The sequence below is a fragment of the Oncorhynchus nerka genome, linkage group LG25 (assembly GCF_034236695.1).
Source record: "Oncorhynchus nerka isolate Pitt River linkage group LG25, Oner_Uvic_2.0, whole genome shotgun sequence".
Classification (NCBI taxonomy): Eukaryota; Metazoa; Chordata; class Actinopteri; order Salmoniformes; family Salmonidae; genus Oncorhynchus; species Oncorhynchus nerka.
The window spans coordinates 26,785,386-26,802,891 of NC_088420.1; the positions used below are offsets into that span (position 1 = coordinate 26,785,386).

General features: G+C 39.1%; 1 long non-coding RNA gene across 1 annotated transcript; it reads left to right on the forward strand.

Moving 5' to 3' along the window:
* The first annotated feature begins 1,212 nt into the window (after window positions 1-1,212).
* On the forward strand, window positions 1,213-5,635 carry LOC115108888 (uncharacterized). The gene is made up of 3 exons (XR_003860423.2): window positions 1,213-1,308; window positions 1,727-1,795; window positions 4,184-5,635. It is a non-coding gene; the product is annotated as an uncharacterized LOC115108888 (long non-coding RNA).
* Window positions 5,636-17,506: the final 11,871 nt, after the last annotated feature.

The following is a 17,506-nucleotide window of genomic DNA, read 5'->3' on the forward strand; positions in this document are numbered from 1 at the left end:
TAAGAACACACATATAGGCAAAACACACCCCCATGGATAAATACACCACACACAGACACACTTGCGCACACACAGACACACACATGGAGATACAAATATAATGAATCAAACATTTAAAAGAATCATGTTTAGTCTGGGAGGAGAACACTAAAGTTCTCAGCACAATGGGGTAGCACATTTGTGTCTGAAAATACACTCTTATGCAGCTTTTTCTTCAAAATCATGGAAATGTACAATTGCAGACTGTGCTTTTTGCAGCTGTCATCTGCTAAGTGCGTAAAATCCATTTTAAAGTAAAATCTAACATAATTTTCCAATTTATTTGGTGAGCATTGACAGCAATTTAGTCCCTCTTATTATTGCAGTGAAGGAAGTGGTGCTGACTGGGAGAGGCTCTTTTATGAAGGATTCGGACTCAAAAAGAGACATTGATTGGGGGAATGGGGGATCATGCTTGGTGGTCTAAACAAAATGCATTCAAAGAAGCAAATTGCCTGCTAAATAACTAGATGAGCATTGTTCAAAAATGTTTAGTTGTTTTTTTCTCTTGCAGCTTTTGTATTTAAAGTACAGACAGTATCAATGTTGTATTTTCTGGTAATTTAATCACTGTCGCTGGAGACATGAAAATTAGAATAGTCACGAGTATTGAGATGCATGGAGGAAACCTCAAATACAATAGACAATGCATACAAACGGTCGGTGTATCCTATTTCCCTCTGTTGCTAAAATAATAGGAGCTAGATTTACTCTGTTCTTTCCGTGTGTTTATATAAGGCTACATGTATAAACAATTTCCTAACTGAATGTGACATTTGCCCATATGCTTGCACATATAGTTGACATGTATTAATAACACCTCTGAGGTTGTAAACGTTAGGTCTATGGGTCATTGTGATCATGGTGTCTTTAAAATTGGACCATTCTCTCCAATAAGAATGTCATGCAAATGAACAGAACAATGTTATAGAAAAAACTATTCTGAGAGACATGTATAGCCTAGTGTAGGTCTAGCCTACTGATAAGGTCCGCATTTTTACAACTAAAGCTACTGGCTACCATTTATTATCTCATTCTAAAATACATCCTCTGTAGGACTTTTGTTGTGAAAGATGGGTTTTTATGTCTCCCCTTCGTAAGGTGACGTCACGCTCATGAAATTGACAGGCCACCTGTGGGGACGAATCGGGATTTAAATGGATATGGCCGTCATAAAAACTGTAGGTTGTGATACGGCACATGGCAGAAAGATGCACAGTCAATACTTTCGATTCCAGTTCCAGAGGCGGCGCAGACAGCATCTGCAAGGTAGGCTATCTCTGATTTCTGATCGACTCTTGTTGTTTTATGTTTGCTGAATGATAGAATGATAAAATAATGAATGAGGTATGGATGTAAAGAAACACAGGTGTATATAAGGAGGGTAGTCTGTTTTCTCTTGACTATAAATCGTGTTTTGCAAAACCGCCTGAAACAAGCCACATCTGATTGACAAAGAACTAAGCATTGCTACAATTATACGCCTGATTCTCGAGAAGGCAAGTTGGCAAAATGAGACTTGAGAGGTGGAGCTGAAATGCAAAGAAAGGATATGAAATGCATGCCAATATGTGGGTCACATCGTGGGCGTATGTATGTGACTCTATTGAGTTGAACATTTGATTATTTCACAAATGTGACTTTTCATTTTGATTCATTTTTTCATACTCTTGTACCACACTTTCAGATGTATACGTGGGACGACTGGTCAAACCGCAATAGTTCATGTCGGGAGGGATGCTGATCATATCAACAGGTAGAACGCAGCGAGCACAACTTGTTGGAATTATTTCTGAGGGTGTCTATAGCATAAACTGTTCCTGTAGATTCGTAATGTTCCTGTGATAGCCTATATAATCAGTCAAATCTAAGCTTTATATTTTCGCATAATGTGAACAATAACCTATTGTATGATTTTTAGTAGGCTACGATAGCCTACATATGCCCTTTAACCTCCCCATTACAAATGATTTATTCGACTATAAAAACAGAAGGTCAGAGAAAATCTGCACTTTGTTACTGTGTAATAGCCCCTAAGCAAAGTTCAAAGTGACATTTTTCTGGTTTCTCTCCGGCAGTTAGAAGGAGTAGACCGAAGGCTTGCGAAAAGGTTATATTGATTATAGGAAAGACCCCCGCAAAGAAAAATAATGTCCCTGTGGTTGTGTTTACATAATGGCTATAATTAGATTTGAAGAGCTCTTTATTACAGTTATCCCTGACAAATCCATATCAGCCAGTTGGCTATGTCCTCGTATTTACTGTTATAGTAGCCTACAATACTTTTGTTTAAGGGTGACTGGCGAATTGGATGGGTGAAATAAGACAACGTTTATCGTTCTACTTTAGGCCTACTTAAACTCATATGGGAACACATGCTCCCGTGTAGCTTCGACCATAAGCAATTGTCACTTCAGTTTGATGGTTTAAATAATCACTAATTCTCCATTTTTGAATTGAATAATTATTTTACTATAATGTCATGCAACACGTAGTTGTGAATTCGTTTTGCAGCCTTGTAATAGCAATGGCCATAGCCAAGTAGTAAGTTATGCTGGTGATGACCTCTGGAAGCATATAGAAATACGATGTTTTTAAAAGACCATAATAAGTTAATTACTTTATACTGGTCAACCTTGGAAATCAAGCAAATATAAAAGCTTACTCACATTTCTGGAACAAATATAACACAAAAATCACGTGCTTTACTATTCAGCGTGAGGTGAGTTGTTAAAAACCTGTTCACTAATCATTTCAGCACCACCGGGGTGACCAGCTCCAATGTCGAGTAATAGGCTGTGCGGGACACGTTCCCGCTCAAGTCTAATCATTTTCAGCACCGCTGTTTAGTCCAAATAATCGGGGGCAATTTTAGTCGAATTGAAGATTTATTTTCATCAACAAGTGTTACCTAAGCATAATCAAATGTCACCATTCACCTGTAAGGCCTACATGTTTTATGATACTAACTAGGCTACAGTGTACGTCCTAATTGTAACTAATAGTCTTAGAATGTTTTATAAAAATACTTCATATTTAGAGACGCTCCTTATATCTTATACCTACGATTTGTGCAATGTAGCCTTATTACAACTCTCACATACTTCTGCGCTGTGTCTATGCTGAACAGGCTGGCTGGCAGGTTGTCTGAAACATCATGATTACACATTTACATGGAGAAACTCTCCCCATTATGGTGCCACAAATAGTGTGCTACATATTCAGTCTGTACCCAGGCAATACAATTATTTACAGCAGGTGTTCAAACAAGACCGTTTGTGCATTGATCCAATTAATGCAATTAGATGCAGCTTGGTTATGACTTAACAATGTCCAACTAGTGCATGCAGGGATAACGGAGTAGTATGCCCTGAGAAGAGTGTTGACTCATTAGCAGTAGCTATCTCTGGGGGAAAACACCTGTCTGAATTCACTGATATGTGAACCCAACACATGCCTTAAATAAAATAAAATCTCCTCACCTATAAACACATCCAGGCATTACCATTTTCTGTTTCAATGGATTGTTTGAGACTGTAGGCTTTTGTCTTTACAGCAAACAGATGTATTTCATATCAAATTAAGCCCATTGGATTGTACAATAGCAACCATCTTCTATTTGATAAAGATACCCAGTAGGGTAAGTGCGTATTTACCAAATCCCCTTCTGTTTGCACCCTCAGATAGCTAGCTGCTTTCTGTGTAACACATTTTACCTCTAATTTGGATTTATAATGTTTATAAAGTGGGACCATTGTTGGCTTCCCTTTGTGGAATGATTGGCCATCATGTCCATTGTAATTTAAAGGTATAAGAAATAATATTCTTAAATAATCTTTGTGTAACCAGTAATATTGACATCTTCAGACAGGAGCTCACCATGCAGTGGTGTTTTATCCCTCTTGGCAGCTAACCTCAGAAAGAGGGCAATCTGACGTTTTAAGGAGTACCTCCACATGAAACCTCCCCTTTTTGAGGCTTTTAAAGAAAAAGAAAGAATGAATAGCACCATAGGGACATTTTATTGACATCAAAACATTGCAGAATCTGTGTAAAGCGGGAGCCATTTGTCGCTGTATTTGAAGTGCAATCACAATCAGCACGCATTGGCAGTGACAATGCTATTCCTCCCTGCCCCCTCCAGCGATCCCCCATGGAGCAGCAGGGAGACTGAGACCACTGTTTGATCTGGCCTTGTTACTGGCGTCTGAAGGATGAACGCTCTGCTCCGCACAACACAAAATGATCCAGGGTGAGAGAGAGAGAGCTTGCAAAATCTTCTCTCCTCCCAATGGTGAAATGTGTATAATTGCAGCAACTTGCTTTAAAACTGCAACATTTTCTCTACGCCCCACGGCAAAATTTGTACAATTACAGTAAATGAACTCAAAAACGTTTGTTTTCTCTCCTCCGTCAAAATTTTGCTTAGGTCCCTCAAAAGGCTGTAAACGTGTTTGTCTAAGTTGTTTTGCATATAAATGATTTAACCTAACACAAAGTGACATTTAAAGTGCCATGCTTATGCCGGTAAATGTGTGTCATGGATGGACATGGCTTTTGTTTCTTTCTGAAGACAATTCTGAGACAGATCTTAAGGGTGCTGGCTGACATGGCTTGCTTTTCTCCAACAGAGTGATTATTTATGAAATTGTAAAATTGAAATTAATTGCACTTGTATGTTACTCTGGATAAGATTACTAAAATGACTCAAATGTAAATCAGCCTGGAAGTGAGTTAGAGAAACATTGTCTTTTCAGAAAGACACATATTGTAATATTTACACGTGATATGTATGTACAATATGTGCATCATACGTGTGGATACAGCTTTGTCTCAGAAATAGGTTGCAAAGGGACGGTATATTACTGGAAACGTTTTAAGTGTACTAGTAAATTACCAGAATTTTGGTATCTTTCAAGGAATTTATCAAGGATTTTATCTAGTGGCCCTTTTGGGTACTTCAGATTATCACAGGTGTCTGTAATTATCTCTGCCCCTCTGTGTGGCCTTATCACATGTAAAATATCTGAAATAATTAAATCATATTATTTAAAAATAGAATGACAAAGCTGTAAAAGGTTATCCTAAATATAAACCATCAACTTAGTGAATACCATTGGTGTTTCAGCATTAAATACTTTTTTTTTTTACACTTTCATTTATTTTACGATGTCAATATGTATTTGTTGTCGATGTTTTGGTGTCAAACTGGTGGCAGTTGTGAAGAAAAGTGAATAGTTGGAAGAGTTGCAGAGTTAATTGAAAATAATTTAATTGTTAAATAGATGCTTTTTTCATTAGTTAGGCTATTTTCTCTTGAACAATATGGTAAATCTACTAGAACCTCATGGACAATATGGACAATTATACTTCATATAAATATGTTTTTTGTAAAGTTATTCAAGCGTAAATAACCAAAGTTACGATAGATTGCCATATATTTTCTGTTAGTTACCAAAATTACTGAAGATTCTTGTAACTTTGGTAAATTATAGGTAGCTTTGCAACCCTAATCAGAAATCAGTTATACCCTTGAGGCTCCAAAATGTTAATGTGATATATTGTTAGAACAATATAATTACAAACAAGAATTTCAGTTCTGGGTCTATCACTAAATTGCATTACATGTCTACATGTCAAAACATTTCTAATATTTTCTAAATGTGAATCGATTGAACAATTCAATTCCCACTTATCTTTCAAGGTCTCGGTTGTGTGTGTGAAGTGACATACCAAGCATTGCATTTTCTGCCACTGGTGCATTGTAAGGAAATTCATCAACGTATCTGTATGTGGAAATGTCGTTTTTCTGACACATCTATTTGTCAGAGAGTTTCTGTGGATGATTAGTGTGCCTCTGCTTGAAGCGTTTAAACCGAGCCCATCCACTGGATCTGTATTCAACCTCCATTTTGCTTTGGTTGCTTTGGTTACCCCACCTTCCAGGAATGTTCCTAAAGATCTAACAGCTGTTATCCTACACATGCTTCCTCTCTCTGGTTGCCATAAACCTTTGTTCAGAGTGGTATACAGGTGCACAACCCGGTTGGAGAAGCTGGCTGGAATATAAAAGGCCTTACAGTGTCCTGGTGTATTGACTTGAACTGCACATCAATCCAAAAGGCATCGGTAGTGCAGTCAGGGGGAGGTTGAGGCGATTGGGGAGATTGGGGGATGGGGGCTGAGGTGGGGCATGATGGAGGATGTGCAATCTCAGAACGAAGGCAGGGACTCAACATCAGAGGTGGGCCCAGCGAGGGGCCTTAAGTCACAAAGCCTGCCAGGCACACCTCTCCTCCAGACAGAGCTCTTCCACCGCTCCAGCATGCATCCACAGGAAAGCCCCATAGCATGGGTTCACTGAACTCTCCAGATGCAATCCTTTAACCCATGAGTGGAGATCACAGCCATGATCACATGCTGCAGACCCATTGGTTCTGACGGAACACAATAGTGTTCAGTGTTCTGTCACTTTATCCATTCTAGCCCTACGCTTCCTTTGTCATTTTTAGTAGCAATCGTTTTGTGAAACTTCCACAAAAATAGGCTACAATTGTGTTGATGATATCAGTAAGTCTAGAAGGGAGAAACACACAGCTGTTGTAACCTGCTATTCCCATTTTGCCCAATGAGCTTGATGTCATTTTAAAACCATGATTGACATTAAACATATCCAGTTGACATTTGAACATACTGCTTTTATATTGTATTCAGTTGTACCCATTGTGGGAACAATGATTAGATTTCAGAGTAGTGGCCAGGAGGACTTATGATATATATGTGGCATTTTACAGTGCATAGAACATTGGATGAGTTGATTTGGCACCACTGGGCACAGACATCAGTTCAAAGTCTAGTTTTGATGATTACAATTTGGTTGAGGTGTCAACTAATGTGAATTTAACGTAAAATCAACAAAACAAATCACCATGTCATTGGATTTACGTTGATGACTCCAATCAGTTTTCCATGTTCATTCAAAGTCATAACATTAAAAACAATTGAAATGACATGGAAACAAAGTTGTTTGATGCCGTTTTTGTCCAGTGGGATGCTTCTCAGGTTTTGCCTGGGTGCCTGTATTTTTCTACTTTAGCCACTTTGTTGCTGCCTTGGTTAAAAACAATATTGTGAATGGATATTGACTTGAAACCACCTCTGACCTTAAAAGACAGAGTACATATTTGGAGTAAACACACAGTGCAGTTATCTTTTATCTGTGATTGATTGAATTGGGATCATACCTTTTTACATTTCTCATGAGGAAGCCATGCTGAAAGCAGGTAGTGTGCATCTATCTGTACAGAGTCTAAAACGCAAATGGCCTGTCAGAGTATGAAATATGGTGCACTAGGCTTCAGTAAAGACACATGCTTACTGTATTTGAGAGATTTTTTTGTCACTTTGACAGACACAGAGGAGAGCAGAACACATTTCCTACCCCCACATCCTTCCAATTTCAGCAATGAAAAAATGAAAGCCCATTTCCCACAGGGCTCCTAGGAAAGAGCATGCTCAGGTAATTGAGTGGAGTACGCTCAGCCTCTTGTCAAGGCAATTAGAACAAATCATATACTCTTACTAGCTCTAATTACAGTAGATGTCTGTCCGCCTCTCCTGGCTGCCTCACTCTCCCCATAGCATGTTGACAACAATAGCAATTATGCCATGTACCATTACATGTAACTTCTATCATCAAAATAGATGTTGCTTGTTGTGGCTTACTGCAAATTTGTCTTACAAGAGAAGGGGGAAATACATCGATTCATTTAAATCAACAATTATTTTAAATCAAGATGTAACCAAAAGGATTTGGAATTGTCTGTGTCAAAATCGGTTGCACTGTGACAGTATTTCTTTCTTTAATACTACATTTTGCCCTGGTTGATTCCATTTGTATGATGATGCACACAATTCAAGTGTTTCACTGGAGCTAATTAATGTCAATTGCAGGCCATGGACAATGTCCATCCTAAGCCTCTGTCTGCAGTACAGTGCATGGCAGTTGATATGATAGTCTTAACCCATAACGGGTGGCCCAGATGTCCATGCTGTGCAGTAACCCCATCCGGCCCTGCTGACATCCCCCAGTGACCATCCTAGTTAGCCCTGCTAACACAGAATCAATGAGGCAGGACTGGAAAGAATAGGAGGAAGTCACCCCTGTGCCTCTAAGTAGCACACTTAACTCTGTTCAGTCAGTGCCTTGGGAGAGATGTCCGACTCAACTAATACATTTAAGGGGTGAATAAACAGCCATTTAAGGTGCATGGGCCATCCTCTCTGAAAGGACAGGGTCATTTGATGAGAAAATAATTGAATTAGACATTGAGGGCATGGACGTGTGAGCCACCTTAAGGTTTATGGATGGGCTCTCAGGGGATTTATTGAGTTACATGGATCATCATTTGTTCACACGGTGTAGAACAGGAATATTCGGTTTTTGTGTGTTTTTTTACAGTTCCCCATAACCCCTTTTTAACCATGGTGCTTACTGAAATGTACTGTAAGGATCCGTGTATAACATTTGATCTGCATGTTAGTCTTACAATCTCTATTACATAACACTAGCCAGGTTTCCATCCAATTGGCAACAGATTTTCATTAGAATATCCTGAAATCCGCATTTTTTCACCAAACTGAATTGTTGCGGATAAAATCAGTATGTGATGACATAGTGCACACAACATTTATTTTTTCTCTTAAGTTTTCATGTACCAAATAAAAATATTATGTTCAATCTGTTTCCATCGTGTTTTCAACTCTACGGATAGTTTTGCCACAAAAACTGTTGCGTTAAATAGCAAATGTGACTAATCTGGGTCTTGGCCTGTGCACTCTAGCCAAAAGCTTGCAGATGCGAGTAGGCTCTGCGGGTAAATTAGTCATGATACATGATGAGATTCATACTGTGCACTTTCACTACCATGTGAAGTTCATCATAACTTATTTCATCTGTAGCCTAATAAACTGCATGGTTTCCCAAGTCATAGTGGGAGAACCACACACCATGTCATCGCGTGACACCAAGTTTACTTCGACATGATGGTTAATTATCGATTATCAATACATTTTATCAACACAAAAAGATCCCACCATGTCGAAAGAACAAATCTTCTGTCTGCAGTTATACAATTGTACTGAAACTTCCTGTTTCCATCACAGCTGTAGTGATTGTTTTGTTATATACGGTATGACTTTACTCGCATGAAAAATGTGGATGAAACGTGGTTATTGTATTCCTTTTTTCCCCCTTCTTTTTTTCTTAACTCAGGATTTGCACCAAATGTTTCCATGTTTATCCTCAGTTGTATTACACCTGTAGCAGGCTTATCAAACCAGTAGGGGTTTTAAGGCCAAAGCCACATCTTTATTTGGTTTTGAGTCTTGTCCTCAGGCTCTATCTATTTGTTTGCCACTTGACCTCCAGAGAAAAGCCTTTTACATCCATTGCTTTTCCCTCTGCTCAGACAGATGAACATGATAACAGATTAGCCGATTGAGAAGCCAATTAAACAAATGATCTGTGTACTGCTGCCCAGCATGGTCTGCTACTACATGTCTGTGCTCACAGTTATAGAGACTGAAAGATTGATTTACTCAACGTAGTAAGCAAAATCTACATTTAACTGTAGCTGTAGAATCCCAATCAGATCTTTATCAAATTAAAATTTTGTCAAGCCAATGATTGAATTATTCGATAATACATGTACGGTATTATAATATCTTATACATTTGGGCATTAGTCCTATATTGGGATGTATAGTCTGTAAACATTTTTTTTTTCATGGAATTATATTTAGCAGACTGGCAGGGACACCATAATTGAACGTTAGTCCTAATTCAACAGGCACAGGAGCAGAATGTAATTCTGCTCCACTCCAGTTGGCTGGCCATAGAGCTCCTTTCTGCACGCTGTGTCTCATCATTCTAATTGTAAAGAATGAAAGGCGTCCATCCTCAACTGGAGAGCATAATTTAACTTGCTTTAATAATACATTACTATTCAATACAGAGCCTATTATTCTCAGCCAGGACTCCTGAGTGGAGATATAAAAGAACTGCATTTTCACCTCCCCTTTTTCCCGGGAACCTTGAGTAAATGTATAAGTGCATGCAGAGACAGGTTCTGCCACTTAGAGAAAGAGTCGGCAGTAACGTTGTTCATGCGAAACAGCGATGCCCATTATATCCAAGATAGTTTTTAATGGGGAAAACCATAGTTAATGCGAGCTAATTTCCCTCGTTCAGTGTCTTAAAGTAATGCATAACCTCTCTGTTCTGTTCTGTAACTCAGTAGCAGTGAGCAGCTAAAGCCACTAATAAAGCTCTCCTTCTGAGCCTAGCATTGGCCTGTCACTCTCTCTTCAATGCCATACCCAGTTCAATGCTGCCCAATGGTTGCCTTCTTTTTGTGCGTGTTAAGCCAAGCAGTGCCTTATATAACATTTATGGGCAATGTAACTTTAACTGTGAAGGTTCCACCACCTCAAAGAGCCCGTCAATCTTGTCATTGTTACAGCAGGCAGGTGGTTTTAAAGGGTTATTGTAAGTGAGAAATAAAAAATAGTTTGTTATAAAAGTCTTCTATATTGTTCTTAAAAATAGTCTTTATCAATTTCAAAAACATTTAAATGTTTTTTTAGTTTTAAGAAGGAAACAAGGCATTGGCTTTACCATCTTCAGTTTTAAAGACTCAGTGGTGCCCATAAAAGTTATTGGAGACTGAGAAGAGAGTGGTAAGTAGTGAGAAGTTGTAGGCATGTGCAGAATGAATATGGACAGACAGAGGTTCTCCATAAAAAAAACTAGCATGAGATTGAACCTGTTTGGTTTTGTTAAGATTTGATAGGGTTCTGGACCCCATGTACCTAGAACAGAACTGAAAGTCCCAAAGCCTTCCAGTGTGAATGAGATGCATTAAGGTCCATGACGCCTCTCCAGTAAGAAAAGAAAAGCAAAGCACTCCGAGATCCACTGGGTTATTTCATCCTCTTCAAATTTCAACAGCCTTCGTTGAGCTCACTAAATGGTCTCGGAGTGTGTGCCCATGTGTCCATGTGGGATCATGTATCTGTGTGTGTGTGGGTGCAAAGGGCTGTGGCGGTCATGGAATTTTGGACGACAATTATTGGTCAAATGACCACGTTCACCATTATAAATCGTTTGAATAGCAAACATAAATATCTAAATAAAAGACGCACCTTTTCTCCTCTCCCTCGCCCCTGACTGCACATGCTTCTACTGCTGTAGGGAGGGGGTATTGCCTAGGCAACCAAAGACTCGTTTGCTACAACACTTTGCCTGCATTCAATACGGAAAAACATAACGCAATGTTCAATTAAATGGAAACAGTACTATACTGAACGACCAGTTGAAACACGGGGAGGGGTTGGATTGTGGGTACAAAATGTACCACTGCCCTTTCAATACGCCACTCATTGTTTCAAGCCACAACCCGCCACACCCACCAAACAGAGCAAACGTACCTCAAAGTATTTTCAAGAACGTTGACGAGTGTGTAGTGCAGTTCAAGCTGTTACGCAGTGTAGCAACCGTTTAATCGAACTGAACGCACCTCTTGCTTGTTTTAGCAAGGAGCAATAAAGTTTCTTCACGTTGTAAAGACTCCATGTTACCCCGGAAACGGACTCAACCATGTGAATATCCGGATGTCCCGTCTTCAGTCAGCTGTGTGTTCCACACACACAGACAGGCAAAACTGGTTATGACAGTTATTTTATTTTAGTGACGGTCTTCATCCATTATACGTAATTGTACCTGCCCTATGGGAACGTACCTACCCGTACCCAGGACACAGTACCACTCTCCTTCTGTGCTCGTAATGAATCATAATCAGACCCTGTGTTGCTGCTATTCCAGTCTAGTCCACCATGTACATATGAGGATAAGTAGAGGAGCCAGCCAGGGACAGACAGACAGTGATCAACAGCTTGCTGAGGTCTCTGTTCTGCTATCTCCATAATCACTCATTTCCATGTACTCACCAATTCATTAGCTGCCTGATGGAAGGCCAGGCCTGTGCTCCTCTTTTATGACACCTTCTGTCACATTGTTAGACATTACACCACTTAGATGTGACTGAATAACTGGCTTTAAAACAAGAATGCTAGAATCAACAGTGTTAAGTATCCTACAAGTACAATTGTGGGAAATGAGGCATTTCTTTCCTTTTTCTTTTCCATCAGCCACAAGGAGAAGTGAGACATTGTCTGAACGCCTTGTGCTGTGGGTACACACACACCACCAAAATATATTAACACATTCATAAGATTATGCTTACGCAGAACACACTAAAATAAAAATGATTCAAGAGTGTGAATGGTAAGACATAAGCTGCTATTTCCTTACATTTTAACAGGAGCGTTGTGATTCATAAGATATCACCACCCAGAATGTATCATATTCATCTTTGGCTTGAATGACAAATACCTGATAAATACAGACCTCTCTAATGTTGTCCTTTATTCACAATTACGTTCTCTTTTCTCCCCCTCATCTGAGTCGAAATATACCTCCCTTTATTGGCTGAGCTTTAGGAAACCAATAGATACAATGTTACTTTTATAAACGTTATATTTAATTAAAACTTAGAGCTTGTCCTTTAGCTCAACTTTGTCTTTCATTTGAGTGAACTCAGAGGCTGGGGATATGGGTGATGATATGGGGACAGGTGATAGCCTTTAGAAAGGAAAGGGGGTGGATTTGTGTGTGATATGTGATCTCTGTGGAAAGGGCAGGTAGGCTTCAGGTATTACCACATTATTAACGGCTTCAGAGGGGGATTCATATGTACACAACAGCTATTTGCATTTACTGTTTTTCTTTGTTTCTTTGTTTTATACATTTGTCAACATGTTTATGTACAAATACATATCTCTTTATAACATCAATATATTTTGGTATATATATATCTTTATCTTGGCCAGGTCGCAGTTGTAAATGAGAACTTGTTCTCAACTAGCCTACCTGGTTAAATAAAGGTGAAATAAATCAATAAAATAAAAATAAATATAAAATTCAATAATTCTGGTTAGCTTTAGCATGTATATGGTCATGCATGGGATCTCAATTATTTGATTAATTGTAAAATATAAATGCAATATTGATGAGAAATATGTAGTTGAGTAGCCTGGCTTTATGATTGTCAATGAAAAAAACTAATGTTCAGGTGAATAATGATACATGTATAACTTGTCATTATCCTTTTCTATGCTTGCAGGAGGATGTGCACTTTGGTCCTGGACGCTGTGGAAGACTAGTGATTTTGTTGTTGTAAATTTAGCTCACTGACAACAAGTCACAGTCTACCTCAGTGACCAGGTCTCTCACACCATTATTTCAACAGCTTTTAGTTTAGTCACTCCACGAAATGGCATTTTAGTCCACCCACAACATTTCCAGTTTCCTATTCATCAGAAAGCAGTCCTACGAACCTTCAGTTCAGAATATAGAGTGCACTCATAGTTTGTTGTTTGCAGGCAGCAACAAACCTTTGAATCATTGTTTATTGTCTGTCATTTCAGTTTTGGTTGTGTTGCAGCAAAACAAAATGTGAACAAAATATAAAAAAAGAAATGCTTAACAAGAGCTATTGTGTTTCATGTCATAATGTGTTCATCTAACTCTGAAGATGTCACTGCATTTTCCAATCCAGTCAGTGAGATCTTAACACTGTCAAAACCGGTAAGTCCAGCCAGTGTGAACAATTCTACACTCATCTCTATCACTCATGAAAGTGTACATAACAGTATACTAACCCATTTCCTTATTTAACTGAGCACCAACTACCCTGGAAAGACATATGAGGTATACAAGTGTATACTTTATTCCATGTGCATGTTTGCAATTAAAGTATTACTCAATACGGTATGATTGGTATGCTTTTACTTTGTATCGTGTGTATTGATTTGACCTAAATTTCAGCACAATATAAATCAACATCACTATTAAGACCTCAACACTATTCTCTTGCAATCTGTAAATAATGTATGCTGAAATAAAGCACCTTCGATATGCCATGCACAGATTCTGATTATATAAATGAATTCCACAATATTGTACATCTCATTCTGCTTTAACTGTGGTAATCAATTCAATCAAGCAAGGTTATGAATTTATTAACATTTGTTGAAAGGATGGAGAGTGCATTTGTGAACTATTGCCATAGTAGTAAAAGGGTAGATGGATGAATGAATATATAGATTGGTATACTAATACAAACATTTCATAATAGCTTGTCTGAGGGTATAAATATGCATTACAGAGATTGGACAATGAGAGTGGGTGTTACCTTCAACTCTCAGTGAAGTGTAGGATGTTTCCATGGATACTGCCACAGAAACCCATACTGATTGACTAGCCTTGGCCTGAAGCTTCCCAGCAGCACAGAATGGGCTGGATGATTTTAGAGGCCTCGAGGGTCACTGTTGAAGACACTTGGCATCCCCTTTATCATTCGAACACTAGATCCATAAAGATTGTTTAAAAACTCATTACCTCAATGAGCAGTGTGTTTATTAGATATAGAATGGATGGCCATTTAGGGATCTATTCAATCCGTATCACAGAAGTTCATGGTTACAGCGTGATTGAAATTTAAAGGCAACGTTCCCACGTTAGCGGAAACTGCATTCATGGTAAACACTGCATATGTCGGCCCGATCTAAAATTATCTTTACATTTCTATCATGCGATCTGTAACGCTTCAGTGATACAGATTGAATAGAGCCCTTAGATTAGCATAATTTATGTTCTTACTGTGACCTAGAGGGAGATAGTGGCAGGCAAGCTGATCCTCATTCATATCCAGCAACAAGCTTCAGGCTGCTGCATATAGAAAGAGCAACGTCTGGTGAGCAAGAACAGAGAAAGGCTTATAATGATGGATTTAATTAAAGGTAGGCCTATTTTGTTTTGAAACAGGGTTTGCTGTTTGCAAATATATACTAACATAGTATCATTGTGTGAGAGCAGGCACAGCACCAACGCGCGAAGAACCTTTTCCTTTCTTGAACATTAATGTCTATTAGTCTATACAAAAATTCAAATCACATTATTTCAATCTTGAGAAGTAAAATTATTAGTTGGTGTCATGTTATTATTTTAAGAATTTACTATTTTATATAAATAATTTTATTGATACTTATTTTGATTTTAATCTCAGATCAGGCTGCGGTCTGCAGTGATCAAAAGTAGGTACTAGGCCTAGTACAACCTAGGCTACTTTTGAGAAAAATACTGTCACTCCCCTTCAATACTCCCCAGGTCATAATTATACATTTTTTCTCAATCAACTTTACAGAGTAAAAAAAAAAGGTCAAATGAAAAGATTCTGCTCCTAGTAATCAACATTAGGTAGGCCTAGTCATTACCTCTGTCTCACCCCTTCCCTGCAATATTCCCCATCGTTGTTTCCCAAACTCGGTCCTGAGGCCTCCCAGGGGTGCACGTTTTGGTTTTTGCCCTAGCACTACATAGCTGATTCAAATAATCAAAGCTTGATGATGAGTTGATTATTTGAATCAGCTGTGCAGTGCTAGGGCAAAAACCAAAACATGCACCCCTGGGAGGCCCCAGGACCGAGTTTGGGAAACCCTTAATGGTGAATATTGAAGGGGAGTGACAGTATCTTTCTCAACAGTAGCATAGCCAATCAACCTCATCTGGTGAATTAAAGGTAAAATGTATAAATGTTTTTTTTTTCCGGTGAATATCTTAGACACTGTAGTCTTTTAAAATGTCTGAATCTGTCACAAACTACACAAAATGTCTAAATCTGCTTTATGCTTGGCAGAGGTTATCAGAGAGCGCCACCTGCTGTTCAAACGGGAGCGGCCCCTTCTGACCATGTTTGTGCATAAGCTGATGGACAGAAGATGGACGAAAGAAGAGAAAGGCTTTTAGGTTCCATCATCTGCTACACAATGTTTGTTAACCTGCTACGGCTAAAGAAGAGGACAAGAGCGTGGAGGCGAGCTGAGCCTGTGGATATGAGCTACACTGCTTCCTGACTAACTTTATTGATGCTGAGCGTTGCTAAGAGACTGAACCAAAAGTGTTACTCTAGTGTATAGGCTACACTCTTGTGTTATACTAGGTTAATTGTGTTTCCATAGCTAGGGCTGACAGTGAAGACTTGTAAAGAGCAGAATCAACAACCTCTGCATAATCAAAACAGTTGCTTTGTGAAAAGGTGTTTGTATTTCTATTTATTAAGCATCCCCATTAGCTGCAGCTACTCCTCCAGGGGTCCAAACAAGATTATGGCAATTACCGTTAACCCATGTTCACAGTTAGCCGCTGATATGTAAATCCAGCCAGAATAGTCCCAGCGGCCTTGCCTTGGTCACAAGTCAGGGCATGTACACTGAGGACATGGCCCGATGACTCCCAGGAGCAGGGTGTGAAGGTGGAAACACAAAAGTCTGAGGCTTTTTGGTAAAACACTGGAGTAACTCCTCAGTGGAAATGCACCACGAGTCTCTTGAATTTCAGGGTGCAGCATGTTATTTTTTGGCACATTGTAACCACAGCTGATCGCTTCAAAATGAGTGAAGACGGTGGAACGTGGTGCAAGACAAATATGGTCAAATTGAATTAAAGGTTTGAAGACGAGGGCTGGAAAGAGAGATCCCTGTTTTTTCTGACAGAAAATAACTTCATGTCACTAATGCCATTCAGGCTGTGGTTTGGTCTTCAACCATTCAACCCGGTGTGTCACGGCTCATTCACTCCCCCTCCTGGATTTAAAAGTAATAGACTACAGTAAGAAAATGGCAGAAGTGCTTATCCTACACAAATCCACGAGGGGAAATTAGTTTAATTATGTCCAGAAATAATCCCTACCTCCTAGGGACTTCCTAGGGCCCCTTGAAAATATTGTTTAGAACTATCCAGTTCCCTCAGGTGTGTACGGGCTAGTAGGGTTGTCTCTCTGTGGGACCCGTAGTCTCTGTCTCAAACTTAGTTTGGCTTGTCTAAATGACTAGCTTGCTTTAATGTCATATGGTATATGTCCAATATACAATGGCTCAGGGCTATTTTACACACAACGCAATGCGGAGTGTCTGTACACAGCCCTTAGCCATGGTATATTGGCCATATGTAACAAACCCCCAAGGTGCCTTATTGCTATTATAAACTGGTTACCAACGTAATTAGAGCAGTAAAAATATATGTTTTGTCATACCCGTGGTATATTGTCTGATATACCACGGCTGTCAGCCAATCAGCATTCAGGGCTCAAACCACCCAATTTATAATTCACATTGCTTCCTATTCTATGAGCACGACACAATAATGCACATTCCCTATGCTTGCTGATTAAGCTATGGGCAAACTTTTTGCAATTATCCCCTTCCTCTCTCTCAACCTATGGGAATACATCTTGGGATGTATTTATGTCTACTTTATCCATGTTCTCTTACTTGCTTTGTTACAGCAA